General features: G+C 44.4%; 1 protein-coding gene and 1 long non-coding RNA gene across 4 annotated transcripts in view; one reads left to right on the forward strand and one right to left on the reverse strand.

Annotated features, from left to right (window-relative positions):
* Nucleotides 1-17,861, forward strand: part of LOC146171557 (uncharacterized) — a 342,743-nt gene that overhangs the window by 110,868 nt on the left and 214,014 nt on the right. The gene's annotated exons all lie outside the window — the stretch shown is intronic.
* Nucleotides 10,285-13,381, reverse strand: LOC146171559 (uncharacterized). The gene is made up of 3 exons (XR_014702823.1): nucleotides 13,083-13,381; nucleotides 12,588-12,652; nucleotides 10,285-11,690 (listed from the first exon to the last, which is right to left on the reverse strand). It is a non-coding gene; the product is annotated as an uncharacterized LOC146171559 (long non-coding RNA).

The raw sequence follows: 17,861 nt of genomic DNA on the forward strand, positions 1-17,861 counted from the left end.
ACTTATCTGGACGTCATCGACATATAAAGAATAAGAGATGGTTCTTGGCAGCACGCCCTTTAGAGAGTTCATTTTAACAATAAAAAGCGTGCAGCTGAGGACACCACCTTGAGGGACACCATTTTCCTGTATAAACAGCTTCGAGTATGTATTGCCAACACGAACTTTGAAGGTCCGTTCAGACAAGTAGCTTTTTAACGTGTTCAACATGTTCCCTGTGATACCGAGAGAGAAGAGGTCGCGGATAATACCATAGCGCCATGTGGTATCATATGCTTTTTCAAGATCGAAAAAGACAGATAGACAGTGTTGTTTGTGTACAAAAGCATCCCTTGCATAGGACTCAAATGCAATGAGCTGATCGTCTGTTGATCGCCCAGCCCTAAAACCAGCTTGGTTTGTGTCAAGAAGGCCATTGTATTCTAGGAAGTGAACAAGACGACGGTTTACCATTTTTTCGAAAAGCTTGCATAAGCAACTGGTTAGGGCGATGGGCCGATAGCTAGCTGCAAGTGTGGGTTCTTTGCCAGATTTTAATATCGGAACAATGATTCTTCCCTCCATGCTTGAGGAAAGCGTCCTGTGGCCCATATTTTATTATACAGGCAGAGTAGGGTTTCGAGGCTGTCCACATGGAGGTGCCTGAACATTGCATATGTGATCCTGTCAGCACCAGCTGCTGTGTTCTTGCATGTCTCTAGTGCACTCTTCAGCTCCTGTAGTGTGAACGGGCTATTGTACCCTCCTGTGCATGGTCTCTTATCATGTATAGGTTTACTCTCTTCGGTCACCTTGTGCCGCAGAAAGGAATCTGTATAGTGTGCCGAGCTAAATATGTATTCAAAGTGTTTCCCTAGTGTGTCTGCTTGATGTTCTAGTGTGTCGCCACTAGTGCTGACAAGAGGTGTGAGAGTGTTATATCCTTTGAGTGCTCTTATTCTGTTGTAGACTTTGTTTGTGTCAGTATAAGAGTTCACAGACGAAAGGAACGAGGCCCAGCTTTCTCGCTTGGAGATGCGTCGAACACGCCTGCCATTTGCCTTTGCTCGCTTAAAGGCTATTAGGTTTTCGGCAGTGGGGTGTCGTCGCAAGTTCGACCATGCCTTGTTCTGAGCTTCACGAGCAGTCTTACATTCTGCATTCCACCAGGGTCTTCGTTTGTTTCGTGGCTTACTTGACGTTTGTGGGATGCATTTTTCTGCAGCTTCTATAATGTGCAGTGTTATCAAGCGCTGAGTTTCATCTACATATAGACCACTAATGGATGAACAAGGCAGTGATGAGTGTTCCCTGAACATCTTCCAGTTGGCTGCATTTTCTTTGAATTTTCTGGGATTCGACACATTTTCATTTCCGTTCCCAGTATATTTTATTAAGATCGGAAAATGGTCACTTCCGTATAGGTTGTTAATGAAAGTCCACTCTGTAGCTGCCAGGAACATCGAGGAGCCAATGGCTAGATCTATGGATGTGTAAGAGTTATGTGCTATATTGTAGTAAGTTGGCTGTTTCGTGTTTAGTAAGCATGATCCCGAGGACAATAAGAATTTTTCGATTAGAACACCTCGGGAGTCCGTTCTTGTACATCCCCATAATGGGTGGTGAGCATTAAAGTCTCCGACCAGCAACCAAGGTTCCGGAAGTTGATCAATCAATTTTTCAAAACTTTCGCTACTTAGCTTATAAGTTGGAGCAATATACAGGGAACATACCGTTGTTATTTTACCATAAACTAAGCTTCTGATTGCCACTGCCTCTAAGTCTGTGTTGAGTGAGATGTTTCGAGAGGGGATTGATTTTTGTGTTACAATGGCAACGCCACCAGAGGAGTGAGAGCTGCCTTGCCTGTCGTTCCTGAATATATTATATTGCTTAAGGAAATTTGAGTCTGCTGGTTTTAAATGGGTTTCTTGCAGACAAAGTATATTTGGTTGATAGTCCGCAAGAATTTCATATATATCATCTAAATTTTTAAAGAGTCCTCGACAGTTCCAATAAATGAGGAGCGCCATAATTAAAAGTTATTTAGGGGACAAGTTTAAACTTAGGTTTGTAGGTCCTTGGGACCTGTTATTGGGATTTTTCCCCTTCTTTTTCGCTCCAGTGAGCTTTGCCGCCTAGGCAGCTGGGGTGAAGAAGTTGTGTCCATCGCATCTTCAGATGCGGTGGACGACTGTGCAGAAAGCACAGGATTGTCAGTTTTAGGCCTCGATTCATGGGTCGAGGCCTTTGGGCCGGCTGACCTGGGGGTCCGCGCAGCCAGCTTTGCGGGTGGTGGTGGAGTAGCGCTAGCTGACTCCACCAAGGGCGCAGGTGGCGCTGCCCTGGAAGAACTGTGTGCTTCCTGGGCAGGTGCCGACGACCGCTGTGATGCCGCGCCCTGCTGCGTCACAACGGAGTAGTGTGGCTTTTGAGGAGTAGTGTGCCTCTCCGTAAGATATGTTTTCGGTGACTTTCAGTGTAATTATTTCTTTTTCTTTTTTCCAGTACGGGCATGAGCGTGAATAAGCTGGGTGGTTACCTTCACAGTTTGAGCAGAGAAGCGGCTGTTCTTCGCAGTTGTCTGTAGAGTGTTCGTGCGAGGCACATTTTGCACATGTGAGTTGGCCACGGCAACTCTGAGAGCCATGGCCATATTTCTGACATTTGAAGCAACGGCGTGGGTTAGGGATGTAGGGCCTCAGTTTTATCTTTGTGTAGCCTACTTCGACAGATTCTGGGAGAGTGCTTGCAGCAAAGGTGAGTACAATGTGCTTTGTTTCTATCTCTTTGTTATCTCGTCTGATTTTTATCCGGTAAACATCTGTTACATTTTGTTCCTTCAGGCCTTCAAGAAGTTCTTGTTCACTCACGTACCTAAGGTCATCATCAGAGATGACTCCTCGGGCAGTGTTTAGTGATCGGTGCGGGCTAATCTGTACCGGTATTTCTCCAAATGATTCGACTGCACTTAGCTTCTGATACTGATGGTTGTATATTAATTCTAGTAGCAGGTCACCGTTTCCAAGTTTCTTTATCTTATAGCCCTGGCCAATGGCCTCAGTCAACGTTCGGGAAACAACAAATGGGGACACAAGTCGTGCAGTGATTTCCTCGTGGTCACTGTGGACCATGTGGAAACGAGGAAAGTTGTTTATGTTCTTTGAGAAGAACATGGTGGTCTCGGTGCGCCCCCTTTTAGAAGGAGGACGATCGGGGTTAAGGAGTTTAGATGCCATAAAAAAGTGTATTGTTCGGCTGCAGTGCCAGCCATCCACCATGGAGCCCAACGAGGGGACGGGACAGAAATTGTCAATTCCTGCCCACGCCAGCTGTACACCGTAACTATAACCCAATATGGCGTAACTCAGGGTAGCTAGCCACACAAGGTTAACCCTCGCCGCCTGGAAGTAGGAAGAAATGAAGAAGGTAAGAGAGGACTGGACAGTTCTAAGAAAGAAAATAGGAAAGTGAAAGATGGAGGGGAGAACAGGAAAAGGCGACTGCCGATTTCCCCCGGGTGGGTCAGCCCGGAGGTGCCGTCTACGTGAAGCTGGGGCCAAAGTGGTGTGTTGCCTCCGCCGAGGGGCCTTAAAGGTCCGAACACTCGGCATCGGCTCAACCACCAGGATCCCCTTTTCCCCGGACACGGCGATGCCACGCACGGCTAAGCTTGGGTGCTGGGGTCCGTGGTGTCGCACGGTACACCAAACATCTGCTTTAGCAGATGCCCCCTGCGGGCCCATCCACCTTTTGTTTCTATTTTAAGGTGCTATCATTTCTCCTGCTTCAATCATTCCTTTCGTTTTCAGGTGCGATTCCATAAACTGAACTTGTTTATGAATCACCCTAGATTCGAAAATGTGTTCAAACCTGCTGTCTATGAGGCAGCGCCTTCAGAATGCGCGGTGGCCAAAAATACTTTTGCAGCAGACTCGTAAATAACAGAGCTACAACCATCAAAACCGGCATGTTTCTCTCCTTCCCTTCCATCACCAAAGAGTCTCTCCCTCCTCCCTGGTTGACTAGCCTCCACAAGAGACAATACGCGTAGGGCTGGTACATGTAGGCTCCCTAAATACGCGAAATGTGGAGCGCCATCTCTTAGTGCTTTGAGAAACTATGCCCGCCATGTTGGTTCGGTCAACAAAATGAAAACGCTGCCCTGTGCTGGGTAAAAACAGCTACAAGAATGCATCAAATGCAGTCATTATGGCCCCGACTTTTACAGGCATTCTTTTTTTTCTTGCTGGTTGGTTTGTGAGGTTTAACGTCCAAAAGAGACTCAGGTATGAGAGACGCCATAGTGAAGGGCCCCGATAATTCCGACCACCTGGAGTTCTTTCTTTAAGGTGCACTGACATTGCACAAACACGGGTGCCTTGCTTTCTGCCTTCCATCAAAACGCTACCGCCTCAGCTTTTTTTTTTCTAGCTTTCTGCTACCCAAGCACCACCAGTGACCTTTGTTTGAAGGTTGAGAAGTGAGCTTTGGCTCATCCAGCTACAATGCGAATAAGGAGGAGGAGGGGGAGAGGCTGAGCTCAATGGGTGGCCGAAGCATAGGTGCGAGGCCTCTGGCCTTTCTTAGGAAACCAAGCCCGTGCATGTATGGATGTTCCGTGTTTTCTGTATTCATGGTTATGCACGGTGTACCATGGCTGGATTCGAGTGGCGACGGTGCGCTCTTTACGACCTATGCATGAAGGGTGCTTCCTGTCTGCTACAGCTGCGAAATCGTGGCACTGTGTGGCATTGACGCGTCTACTCAGTGATGCCGTCATTTGGTGTGCAACAAGCTGGAAAAAAAAAAAAAAGCGGAGGCTGGCCAAGCCTGCACTTTCACCTGGTTGTGATTCTTGCCAACGAGATGTCATGAACTTGAGCGTTCAGAGCGACCTGCAGTGATTTTTGCCGCTGTACTGAGAGTTATATATGATAGGTGTGCCGGCCGTGAGCCATCCTTACAGGCTCTGGCTGTGTATCAGCATCTTGCCGAAGAGCCAAAACCAGGGAAAAACTCGCATAAAATATAGCTAAATTATTGGAACAGAGTTCTCCATCACTCGGAAATTGATGAAAGGAAACACTTCAAGTTTTTCAAACTTGCAGGCGTGGGCACGTCGTTCAGAGGAAATAAAGTTCAAATGCGTGGCAGAAAACATACGTATGGGTCCGGACCGAAGGAAATACCAAAAGCACACTGCGGCCGAGAAGCTCAACTATTGTCATGAAGTTAGCTTCGTTACAAACTAGCCGCAGAGTTTAGCAACATAGGTGGCAGGCAAAGACAAGGGTCGGAAGGCTTTCCTACTATCCTATCCTTATATGAGGATGGTGATGAATGTCTCCTGTTATTTCGAGGTGATGCTGCGCACGCCTCAGAACAGGAAAAGCAGTTACAGTGAATGCGCTGTTCAAAGTGCACAAAAAGTGCAATAAGAGCAGGTTACCTTTTTTTTAAATTTGCACTAACAACTTAAAACAGGTCAACGACCAGCCTGACTTGCAGACACGTGAAGGTGCCCGAAATTTTGGTACATGTGCAGAAGCAGACAGAAATGTGCCCAAAAGCGAAAAGATGCCGTCACACTGGCATATCATTTGAAATAATGCATGTAGGCAAAACAGGTACTCCTCCTTGCTCGGCCACTAATTGTAACAGGCCTGGCAGAACAGGCCCGAGAGGCCGAAAATGTTCATGTGATAAATTCTGTGCTTCTGTAGCCATGTCAATGCATTTTTGACAGTTCCCCTCATATCACGAAGGAAACAAAGTTACAGCAGGAAGAAAAAAATCAGCTTTTGTGCAGCATAATGGGACTGACCTTACAATAATATGCTGCTACTTGCCTTACTGCAGACTGATAACCCAAATCACTGTTGTATTCAGACGGTAATTAGCACATGTTGCGCACTGTAAGAAATAAGACAAAGTAAGTATTACTACGATCAAAATAATACTGTTGCCTGAGCCTACACTGCACCGCTTTTGCGCACACAAAATTGAGACTACATAATTTCTCTAAGTATTTCGCTCACTCCGTAAACTGAACACTTGAACGCTTGAAGGCGCGAACGCAGGTGCGCACCGGGCGCCGCCACAGAAGCGAGTGGCCAGGGTTGGGTAAATCCTGCACTAACCTCACGGGGAAGAGAGCACTGCTTGCTTAGAAGAGCTGCCATTATATCTGTGGCGAATGCGCAGGCTGTATGAAAGTGCGCGCCGCTGCCACTTGAGTCCAGCCGTTGGTGTATGAATAGCACAGTGCACAGAACACGCTGAAGCATGCATAGACAAGGGCAAGAAACTAAAAGCCTTCTTTCTTGTGTGAGTGTATGCATGAGTGAAAACGAAATGCAAGACAAAAAAGTGCGTGACATCAGCAGACCAAGTGACACCCCTCGCCCATCAGTCAGAGAGAAACCAATGGATGCAGTATCTGTGGGTACCTCATCGACAAAGTTCGATGGCCAGCGCAAAGGATGAGAAGGTTTGGCTGTTTTAAAAGGACCATTAGCTTTGGTTTGCATTTTGTTGCTTTCCAGTGTGTGCATCGCTGCAGTATTTCGCAGAGACCATGTCCAACGCCTTATCGGGCTTGGTTAAAATGTCAGCCTGGTCAGTAGCCCTTGAATATGTTAGCTCTCTTAAATGAACAATCTGAAATAAGCAAGGACATAAGTTGTGCTGGCCATATTGTGGACTGCTTTCAAGACAATGTGTGTAATGCCAAATAATCTGAGAAGTTGAATAAACCGTTTGGGGTGCCCTGTTTTGTTTTCTAAATATGCATTGTAATACCATATAACACAGCTTGGCCACCCAACTTGTGCACACCAGCTAACACAAAGCTTTAGCTGTGCTACACTAATCCCTCTGTCACACAAACACTTCCGATCCTCATTGAACTCAATCTGCATTCAGGCTTTCAAGAAGGATTGAAGCATCCGGTGCTACACGAGCGTTTTCAGTCAGCATTGAGAAATTTCCTACGTGGTCAGTCGTCTGCTGTCAGTCGCAATGAGTCTCAAAAGGAAATTTAAGATTGGGGTAATGATTGCACGATTTCAGTGTACACAGCAGCATTCCGCTTTTGGCGCCTCAGGTCATCTAACCTATCTTCCCAGCGGTCAAGTGCTACAGTGCAGTTTCTCTTCCACTCCACAGTTTCCACACTGACGCAGTCGAAGAGAACGCCACCTTAGCTTCCACTGGCGGTGGACTACGGTGTCAATATTATAAAATTAGCCGTTCTACGAATGTTCTATCATGCCTTTTAATACATTTATGTGTTATTATGTGCAGTTCTATTGCATTTATTCGTTTTTCAAGTTTTAGAGCTCGTTGATGACGAGGGTGTCAATGACCGCTTTTGAGTGTGCTTGAAATCTCGAGAGCGATTGAGGAAGCAACCTTGAGTCAAGCAGGCTCGAGCTCAACTGCACTTGACAGTTGCCGTGTGACAACCTCGATCTACAATGAGTTGAATGTAGATCCAGTTCAATGAGGATCGAAACTGTTCGTATGAGAGCAGTTTAACTCGCATCTTGCAGGAACAAGCAATCTATATACACCTTTCCAATAAGTTACTCGGTGCCACCATATTGTTCGCTCCTCCTCTCTGGACTGCTGCAAACCGGCTCTGCTTCCACTGTGCTAGCGCCAAATGCACAAAGCAGTCCAGCAGGTAATATGGTGACACCCCGTGACCACTTATTGGAAAGGTGCACACTACTATGACTATGCTACAGTATGCTAAGGAAGTGAACACACAAAAAAAGCCAGGCAATCATGTTACTCTGGTAACGAATGTTTAATTGTGGCTGGCCTTGCATATGGCGGGCAGTAATGCATGTACCCCTGTCTTCGGACAGGACAGCAGGGTTGTAAGCATCTCCAGCAAACACTGTGCGGATGTTCGTTTTGTTATAAAAATTTAGGAGACACTTGAGATCTGTCTTAGTATAGCATGGTAGCGTCAACAGCTCCCATCTGCAGCTTCCCTCAAAGATCCTTGATCGCATACATGCACCTTGCTATTTTATAAATGAAGTCTTTAAAGAACTTTGCTGCAACCTACAAAAAAAAAAATGTAGGAAGTGCTTAAGAGCTCTAAGATCGCTAAGGCGAACACAACCCGGCACCAGAATTAGAATATGTGACTAATAAGTATGGTGCAGGGAATGCAGCCTTATAGTTACGCACGTCAAATGACAGATCGAATACCACACGCCCATCCTCCGAGGTCCTGTGAATAAGCGCATAAGTGGCCCGCGTATGCATGGGGTTGCCATTACCCTCTTTGTCACCTCTCTGCAGCGGTTTGCACAGCCAGGATGCCTCCTTTCCTCCTCTCTGCAACGCGGCAACAGAGCACGCACCTGCCAGAGCTCTTCACACGCAAGTTCCAGTATGAAGGACGTTTCTTGATGACAATTTCTGATCACACTTTCTGTACATGACGCACATGAGCCAATTAAAATACAGCTATTTAAATGCCCTCTAGACACGTGAATATTATGAATATAAGCATAATACATAAGATAAATTCTCAGCACTGGGTAAAATATTCACAAAGTATTGTGAAACATGAATATAAAATCAAGAAATTGTAATAAAATCTTGAGGATATGCAAAAGGCAGAAAAATGGTCATTTCTTAAACTACAGCTTGCAAATGAAGCTTTTTTTTTTTGCCTCAACTCCTTCAGCACCATGTAATTTGTTTATTAAATGAAATATTTACACAATCTTGCTATTAGATAATACTAAAATGCAGGTATTTAGATGCTCAATTAAATAAATGCCCATGTTTTTGTTTTGGCTTTATACATAGCATAAAAAACTTTTTCTCCGAAATTTGCAGAAAAAATCCAAACAGTGAAAGAAAAGGGGGCATGAATATCAAAATAAGACAGCAAGAAAAATAATTCAGAATACTAAAAATATGCTACACTGCCTCTTTTATTACTAGTTTAGATTCTGAAGTTCATTTTGAAGGTGTGCTGTTCTCTCATAAATATAGCTAAGTTGCTGAAAACACCCATTTTTATGCTCGGCCTTGTTCTACTCATTTTACAGTTTATAGTATTGGCATTTCCAAACCTTTCAGGATTTATGACTGAATTATTTGGTGACATGTTTTCCAGAAGGTGGGAGAGTTTGCCATAAAATTTGAAAATCTGCAATAGAAGCTTGGTGTTCAAACTCCACTGAATTTGCTTGAAGAAGTTCCACACTTGAAGTTCTGGAGAAGCCATATCAAGTAGTACCAAGCTTTCATTACTGCTGAAACCCAGCGAATGGAAACAGAACAGTGGGAACACAAAATGAGCATGTGTAACTGACCAAGTGTGACCAGAGATTGAAACTAAGCTTTTCTTGGCCACTAGCTGAAGTCCGAGGCTGACATTTGACTGATTCATCATCTGAGTTGAACTGAGAGCTAGTAAAATTGTCTTCAAGAGACTTCGCTACTACTCTCATAAACAGAAAACTATAGTAGAAGCAGCAGAATCGTGTGAATGGCGCCAAAGACCTCTTTATTTCAAATAATTTTTTAAATGTCACACTGTGCCAGAAAGAACAAAAAAAATAAATAAAAAATAAACAAGCTGCACACAAACAGAAACTATGGTTGCCACAATAGCCCCACTGCGGTAGTGCAGTGGTTAAGATGCTAGATTACTGTGCCGGAGTACCCATGTCCAAACCCGATCGCTGGCGGCTGCTTTCGATGCAAACGAAGTGGCACCCATGTGCTTTGTGATGTCAGCGCGCGTTAAAGATCCCTAGGTGGTCAAAATTACTCCATAGACCTCCACTACAGCACCCATTTCTGTCTTTCCACTTTGACTCCCTCCTCCCTTCCCTTACGGCACAGTTCAGGTGCCCACAGAAACAAGTGACAGATTCTGTGCCTTTTCCATTCCTGTGAACTAATTACTATAATTACTTTTGTCATACTATCTGCCTAAATGGGGCTACATGTTCCAAATACATAAATTTACGTCTGCCAGTGTGTGAGAACGATCAATCATATATGAACGATTGGCATAAAGCAGTCCTGAAAGGTATAAGCCCTAATCCCTTAATTTGTGCCAGTATTATCTCACACACAATCATCAGCATACAACCATAATCTACCACATTGTGCCTAAGACCACCCAACATGGGTATAAAGCTCTGTTTTAACAAAGCTGTATGAACATGGAGTAGCATGTCTGATACTAGATCCAAGGGTCTCGGATGGTTCTATTCCACCTCAACCTCTCACCTCAAAGGAGCTGCCGGAGTTAGCAGCTCCAGATAGCGTCGTCCTCTCTTTTCTCGATCCTTTGTCTCTTTTGCGCTTTTACACAATATGAGCTCCAGCCAGTTCGGCCATATCATGTGGCCTCATGACATCGCAGAACCAGACAACCAATCAGTGCATGGCCATGTCACCTGCCAAAGGCATGGTTGTGATTTTTCTCAAGGGTGACGCCTTTTACGCTACCGCAATAAAGCAACTATTCTAAAATAAGTCACTTCTTGTGGAGCACTTTTCACTACTGCTGCTGCATTGTATGATATGGCAAATTATGTCCCTTCTGTAAAGAGCAGTTTGTTTGCACAGCCTCCTATCCGATGTGGATGTAGGCTACAATCCAGCACACAACAGCAGCAGGGCAGACACATTAAAAAACATGGCAGCCCTTACGAAAGCCAGCTGCTCCTTCAGCTGATAGAAAGTCCAAGATTTTCCCAATTCTATTATCTTGTAGGCAATGGACAATAACCCGATCAGTTTAAGTTTGCAAGTGCTTGACTGCCCCTTTCTTATAGATTATGGTACTGTTAGGATCCTTCCAAGATTTCAATACACTTGAGGTCGTGAGGCACTACACACACAAAGCAAGCAGTTTTTCTAGCACAATCTCCCTACCACTCTTCAAAGATCTGCAGTTGCCTATCCATACCAGCCGATTTACCCCTTTTCATTACTTCTAAGGCTTTTTTACTTCCTCCATGACCAGCATGACGTACAACCTGCTCACATTACTGCCCGTCATCCTGACTGCTTCAGCTGCTGCTGTGACTGCTTCAGGGCAATGTCATCAGCAAATTGCAGATTACTGAGGTATTCTCTATCTACCCTCATCCCTGAAGGCATGTCACCTAGCACATAGTACAATAGATGCTGTCAAGAGAGTACAAGTGGCTGATTCCATGCCAAGTTACCTAAGACAATGCCATGTTCTAGACACCATAACACACGGATAACTTTTTCTCGGAGAACCACAGCTGTGTTACCTCCACAAGGGATCAAGTTTTCTTCTATATGACATCTCTCCAATAAATGTCAGGCCTGTTCAGGTATTAATCTGTTACTTTAATTCGCAAGGCTAGAAGCTAGACTGGCAAAAAATTGCAGTCACACATTTGTGCTTCCCACCTCCCCCCACTGCAAATCATGTGTTCCAAACCACCCAGAATGATTTTCAAATAATAGCATATCAGCAAATTCAAGGGTGACAATATTACACAAGATTAAATACATTGCAAGCAAGGTGTTTTAAACTTAACTGGGAGCACGCTCTAAACCTGTGGAAGCAGTGGAGAGTATCCATTTGGTCACGCCAGTCGCAGCTCACTGCACTACTGAGGTGGCGGTGTAATCGAACTGGCGGAGGGAACTCGTTCGTCGGCACCAAGAATTCGTTGCCTCTGCAAATGTAAATAAATGAGAGTAATACTGCAATTACATTTAGTTTGCATAAATTCAGCAAACTCACTCACAATAGAATTTGGTTTGAGCAAAGCAAGTGAGAGTGCCTGCTGCAGAAGGAAAAAGGTAGTAATGAGACTGGCTGTCAATGCTAGCACAAATACAAATATTTAGAACACTTACAAAACACTGAAATAGCAACAAAGAGAATCTAAGTTAAATCACTTGTGCAGTAAGTGCCCAATATGCTGCGGCTTGCATGGAACTGCAATGGAGAGTGCTTATAGCAGCAACTGCCAAGCTCTTTGACAGGATTACGAGGTACTCGCCATGGTGCCTCACTCTCCCACAAAACATGCTAGCTCAGATTAATTATTGCTCTGTTTTCAAATAAGCTGTCAATGGCCTTGGCAGCAGCTTGAAGCCAAGCACTGCCAACTATTCATGTTGGAGCAGGCAAAAGATATATATATTAGGGAACTCTGCGGTAGCAACATGCATCCAAAGTGTTAAATCTATATAAACAAGCTCAGTGAGTTCCACCAATGCAGTTATTTCGGCAGTAAAAAGAGAGATATTGTCACAGGCATGAACCTATGCTAGCTGAGGAGTATTGAGGTCACCCTCATTGCTGCATACACCGAAAAAAGTGAGTACTTGACAGTGGAAGGTCTGAGCAAATAAGCACAGGAATTCGGTCATGTATATAACCATACTTTTGTAGCCATTTCATGCTGTGCAGTAGGCTTGTTGCACTTCCAGGCTCATTCCGCACAGGGCCAACTCACGTTTAAACCATCTCTCAGCTGGCCAGCAACCCCCCTTTATCAGTCCGCAGATATACTCATGTATTGCAGCACTACCACGTATGGTCTGTACAGATGAGTGCCACTTACCTTCCAACAGTTTTCCGAAAGAAGCCCGACATTTTCTATGGGCTGAGCCGCTCCATCGGTTGAAGCTGCGAGGAAGGCAATAAAACCTCCTGATTGTAAACCAGCGCGTTCACGCTGGCGCACGCAAAAATGCCTTATACTGCCCAAACAAATATAAGCGAACTCAGAAATAGTTTTACGTTATCTTTCAGTCGCCTCATATGTCCCAATACTCCAGTGCATCCGGAAGACAACAGCAACCGGCGACCGATCGGTACACAGCAGCAGTTATGGAAGTTGTTCCAAGCGCAATGAAACGAGATCGTGGACGCCATTACGCAGTCTCCTCACGCCTTCGCCCGGAGACCGTCGCGCGATTACGCCGCGTCAATAATTGAGGCTAACGCATGCTTGCGCTGCCGTGCAAAAACTCGTTAAAGAAGCTGCAAGGAAGGCGATGGCGGAAAGACTACAAATGCTTTACTTAGAGTTCGCGGGCATGTATGTACGACTCACCGCAGTCAGAAGGCTGCAAATAGGACTGCACCGAAGGCTGCGCCCTTGAATTTAAGGCTATAATTCACGAACTGAATTCGCATATCACCGAGTTTGCATCTACCGGGATGATGGCCCGCCAACTGCAGCAGACCGACGCATGAAAGACAACCTAGGGTGCCTAGGGCTCGCAAAGCGCAAATGCTCGTTGTCTGAAAAGCGCGCCAGTCTTCCTTCTTTGGGCCATACCGCCATACTTTGGGCGACTCAGTGAGCATCTGGCTTTGAGGCTTACTTCTAGAAAAAAACAAGCACTAAAAGCTATTTAACGTCACATCCATCCAGAAGAGCAACATATCCTCCTTTCCACTTTGGTCCTGGGCGCGCATGCGCAGTTCACGGAGCCGGCTCTCTGCAAGTTCAGGTCGTAAGACGTATCGCTAGACGTACATGCAGATGATGATGATGGCTATCCAATAAAAAAAGATAGAAGCTATTTGTAATAAATACTTCAAATAATGTCACAAAAATGTCACATGCAGATCCCCCGAAGTCATCATGTTGACGTGTTAGCTGTGTTTTGAATAATTATATTTTGAGCTCACTTTTACCACTTTGCCACCTGCAGCAAGCCTGAACAATCCAAGCCTAGTTGCATTAAATCCGTTTGTTTTGGTGCTCGCATGGAGGAAGGAAACAACTGCTCGTGTTTGCTGGTGTTCGGTCATGTGCTAGAATTTGCTCCTGCTATCGGTGCAACCTGCCCACGTTACGTTACATCATGCCGACAGCATCCTTCACCCTTCACGACAGGCAGCTTTTAAGCACCCTATCATGGGATGAAATTGAAGACATGCGTAGATTTCAACGGGAGCGCGATATTCCAAAGCCTCGAAGGAACTTACGTGAGCGTGGTACCCTTCAACATCGGCGCCAACAACAACACAGTGTTCAACAGGAGTTTTAGATTCTAGAAAGAGAATTTCGGAGAGCTGCAGTTAGCCCTCCTAATTCCAAATGAGGTCATCAGTGCGCAGCGTGTCAGGGTCTCCGGCTCCGAGGCACCTTGGCACAGATCGATTTTTACTTCGGTCATCTACTCTACGATATGACAAGTGGCTTGACCTGCAAGCTCTTCAGCGATTCTCCGAGGTACGTAGCGCATGGTGTGGTGGCTGTGGTGGCTTGACAGTTACAAGCCAAATTATTGATAGCAGTGCTTTCTGTGTCAAATAAATATGCCCGCCGAAACATGTAAAGCAAAGCTGACTGGCTGTGGCGTTTCAGTAGTCATCTTTGAATGCGAATTAGCGCTAATCCTGAGGTTCAGAGCTTATCAAAACAGTCTAACACTATAGCGCTTTCAAATTAAAAGCAAATAAAAAAAAAAAGGCCGGAGCGGATTTAAAGCGATAAATTCCTTGTGAGAAGCGGGGCGGGATGTCGTATCATCCCGCGTGCACACTGCTACGCACTCTCGCGCTACTCATTGCACATCATCCCCATCAGCTTCCTTGTGTGCATAAACGCTACCGAGCCTTCTACTCGATATAACTACGTCAAAACCCTACCATTTTGTAGTCGAAAGGCACCAGCGCTCATGCTCCTAGGGATGATGGCATGGGGCCAATGCTCTCTGGCGCGTAACGGCGTTGTGTCGTTTCTAGCAGGCGAGCAGTTTTGGATACTGTAAAACATTAACGATTGCAGTTGACTCGTGCCCAGTCACCGAACGTCTGCTGTAATCACTTTTTTTTTTTTACATCAATTAACTTAGGCACACTTGTGCAAAGGCATATATATATACCCCTGCTCTCCAACTCGGTTGTAGAGCTTTGGGAAGGTGCTCTCTTGTCGACATCGAATTTAGTGAAACTGTTTAACGTCCCTAATGCAACCAGTGCTATGCTGCTTTTCGATCTTGCCTACTAGCACAGCATAAGGTCATCAACATAAACACTAGCACACTTGCCAGTAAATATTTTTTTTATTAAATTAGGGAAGTCCACGGAAACACAAACTGAGAAATACGCAAAAGGTTGTTATCAGCACAAGTTATTTTTTAATTTGCTTCATGTATTAGAAATACTCAACACAGAAATTTCACAAAATTTTATGCAATAATTTAAACAATGTAAGCAATTTTGGATTTGGCCCTTATCGATATAAGAATCTATATTTGACCCTATTTTGACTGAATGAAATTTTTTTCAGAGTCGTTTCTAGTCTCCTGTAAATGATCATACTGTGAATACAGCTGATGAAGAGTTGTTATATTCATTGTCACACAATCAGCAGCACTGATTTGCTCTAAAGTGAGCAAATAAGTGCTTAGTGGGCTTCTGCTTCAAGCAAAGATGTGAGGCTATTTTCTATTGGTAGAAATTAGTTGGAATGTGTTTAATGAAGAGCTATTTTAATTCAGTGCACCATTGTATTGCCGGGGAATGGTAGATGCACATAGGATGCAAAGCGACAAGACAGCGGCAAATATTGTCGTTTCGGCTATTTGCTTATGTTGCTAAATGCAGAAAGCCGCTGCCAACAGGCTAAACTGAATGTAGTCTTTTATAAGTTATTTTGCTAGCTTTATGCACAAACTGCTTCGTCTGCTGCAGGCCTATGTTCCCAGTGTTTTTATCTTCTGGCTTCAGATTTTCCTGTGATCTCTTCGTATCCTAGGCAGTGATAAGGAAGTAGCTATGGAGAAGCAATAATTGAATTTACACTCGCAGTAGTCCACCCTATCATGCTAAAGCTGACAAAGAAAGCTGTCAAGAATAAAATAGATTTGGCTCATTTCCATCTGCACATCAGCAGAATCTGGCTCATTTTTGATTTGGCACATGATTTCTGCGCAATTCCTGGTCTTTATTTACATCCTTACTGTCTCAAACCGTTTGCAAAAGTGAGATGTATATATGATCTCTCAATTACAAAAAAAAAAATAAAAAAAAAAATAACCTAGCGTAGGTTCTGAATTTCGCTTGCTTTGAAAAAAAAAAAAATTAAGTGTCGATGATAGTGTTGAAAAAATCAGGGAGCACTGCGGAATCTACACTGCAGAAATGTGAAAATCTAAGCGTTGCTGGTGCACACGGTGCATCACGTTTGCTCTCATTACTATGAATTAAATGCACCGTCATTATCATTGCTAATGTCATCACTGCTAATTCCAACTTCATTGTCATCGCTACTATCATCCTTACAGTAGACAAGGAGAATTTTGATGTGTGTTTCACGATCCCGAGCGTTGCACAGTTGGCTAAAGCGCTCGGATGGGGATGCGAGGGATAGAGGTTCGGCTCCCAGCGGAAACAGGATTTTAATTTTTTCTGATGGCATCATTATGACGCCATTTGATTGACAGCTATAGTGTGACCAAACAAACGAATGCCGACAGTATGAGCCATTAAAGATTTTCACCTTAAAATTGATGGGCCTGTACAAGGTAACGCTAGTGAACTCTTCCAAAAGCAATGCAATAAGTATTATGCTACGGCACAGTAAAGAAGGTGCACACTGAAAGATTATTTTCTCATGACCACTTTATAGGGACTCTATAAGCGATCGTTGCTTGCAGCCTCTTCAATTTTTCCTCCTCAGGCGGTGCATGCAAAGGAAGGCTCCCGTGCTCAACTGCTGGGGCTTCATCATGGCACAGCAAGGCAAATTTGTCGACCGTCTGTGGCTCAGAAGGAGGACTTCTTTGGGCACAAGTGTAGCCTGTGCAGAAATATCAGGCACTAATGTGTACCAATGCCATAGTCTGCCAGTGGGCAATTTAAAGGCAGGCGTCACGATGCAGGTAAGCCTGTTCAGTCATGTCTTTATTGCAGTAACTAGCTGTAATATGTTTTTCATATTCAGGGAAGTGCATTTCCAAATTAAAGCCTAACATCTCTGCTGCGAAAATTCCACAAGTACTTTTATATTTTTTGAGTTGGTTTTTGGGAAAGGGTACTCAATGACCCACGTCATGAAAAACAGCATTTCATCTGTAAAGAAACGTGGCACTTAAGTATGTGATGCAAGATTGTGTTAGCATGTGGCATTTTATAAATTTGTAGGAAAAAATTGTATCTAAAAACTTGCAACTGTAATTACATCTCATTATACAAAAAGAACAGAGGCACCTGTGTAGACCCGCATTGGTTATATTTTTCATTCTTGCTATCGTTTAGGGATCCTCAAGGAGACGGTGCACTGTGAGAATCTGCAGAAGATCACCATGGGTCATAAATATGTGATCTATAGTGATGCAGCCTACCCCCGATGGCCTCTACTCTACAAGCTGTTTGGAGGTGCCGTACTGTAGCCTCATCATGTTGCCTTCAACAAGGCAATGAGCAGTGTTAGGAAAGCTGTAGAGGGGAGGTTTGGCAGCGTAGCACGGGATTTTTCTTTTATTGACTATTTCAAGAACCAAACTTTGAGATGGTAGCAGGTAGGGGGCATGTATAAAGTTGCGCAATGAACTGCCGAACATCTTTGTACAGCTGTCATGTGTCTATCTACTTTGTCTTGTGTCTGCCTCAGTTGGTCAGTACCTTGTGCCTTTTCAGACATAAGTGTCGGCCTACGTCCTGCGGTCAAAAAATTTGGAACTTTTTTTTTTTTTTTAGGCTGCCTTTCTCAGTAAAATATGGACAAGCATGGCAAGCAGTGACCATAGTTGAGGCATTTGTCAACAGTCGCAGAATTCATCTCTGTATTCCTTACAGCAATACTTGCAGCATGCAGTGGTGCATATCTTGTAAATAGGGTAAGTGCACTAGGAAACTTGGACACCAGAAACAA

The sequence above is a fragment of the Amblyomma maculatum genome, unplaced genomic scaffold (assembly GCF_055883805.1).
Source record: "Amblyomma maculatum isolate TAMU_Amacu unplaced genomic scaffold, ASM5588380v1 scaffold_19, whole genome shotgun sequence".
In the NCBI taxonomy this organism is placed as follows: Eukaryota; Metazoa; Arthropoda; class Arachnida; order Ixodida; family Ixodidae; genus Amblyomma; species Amblyomma maculatum.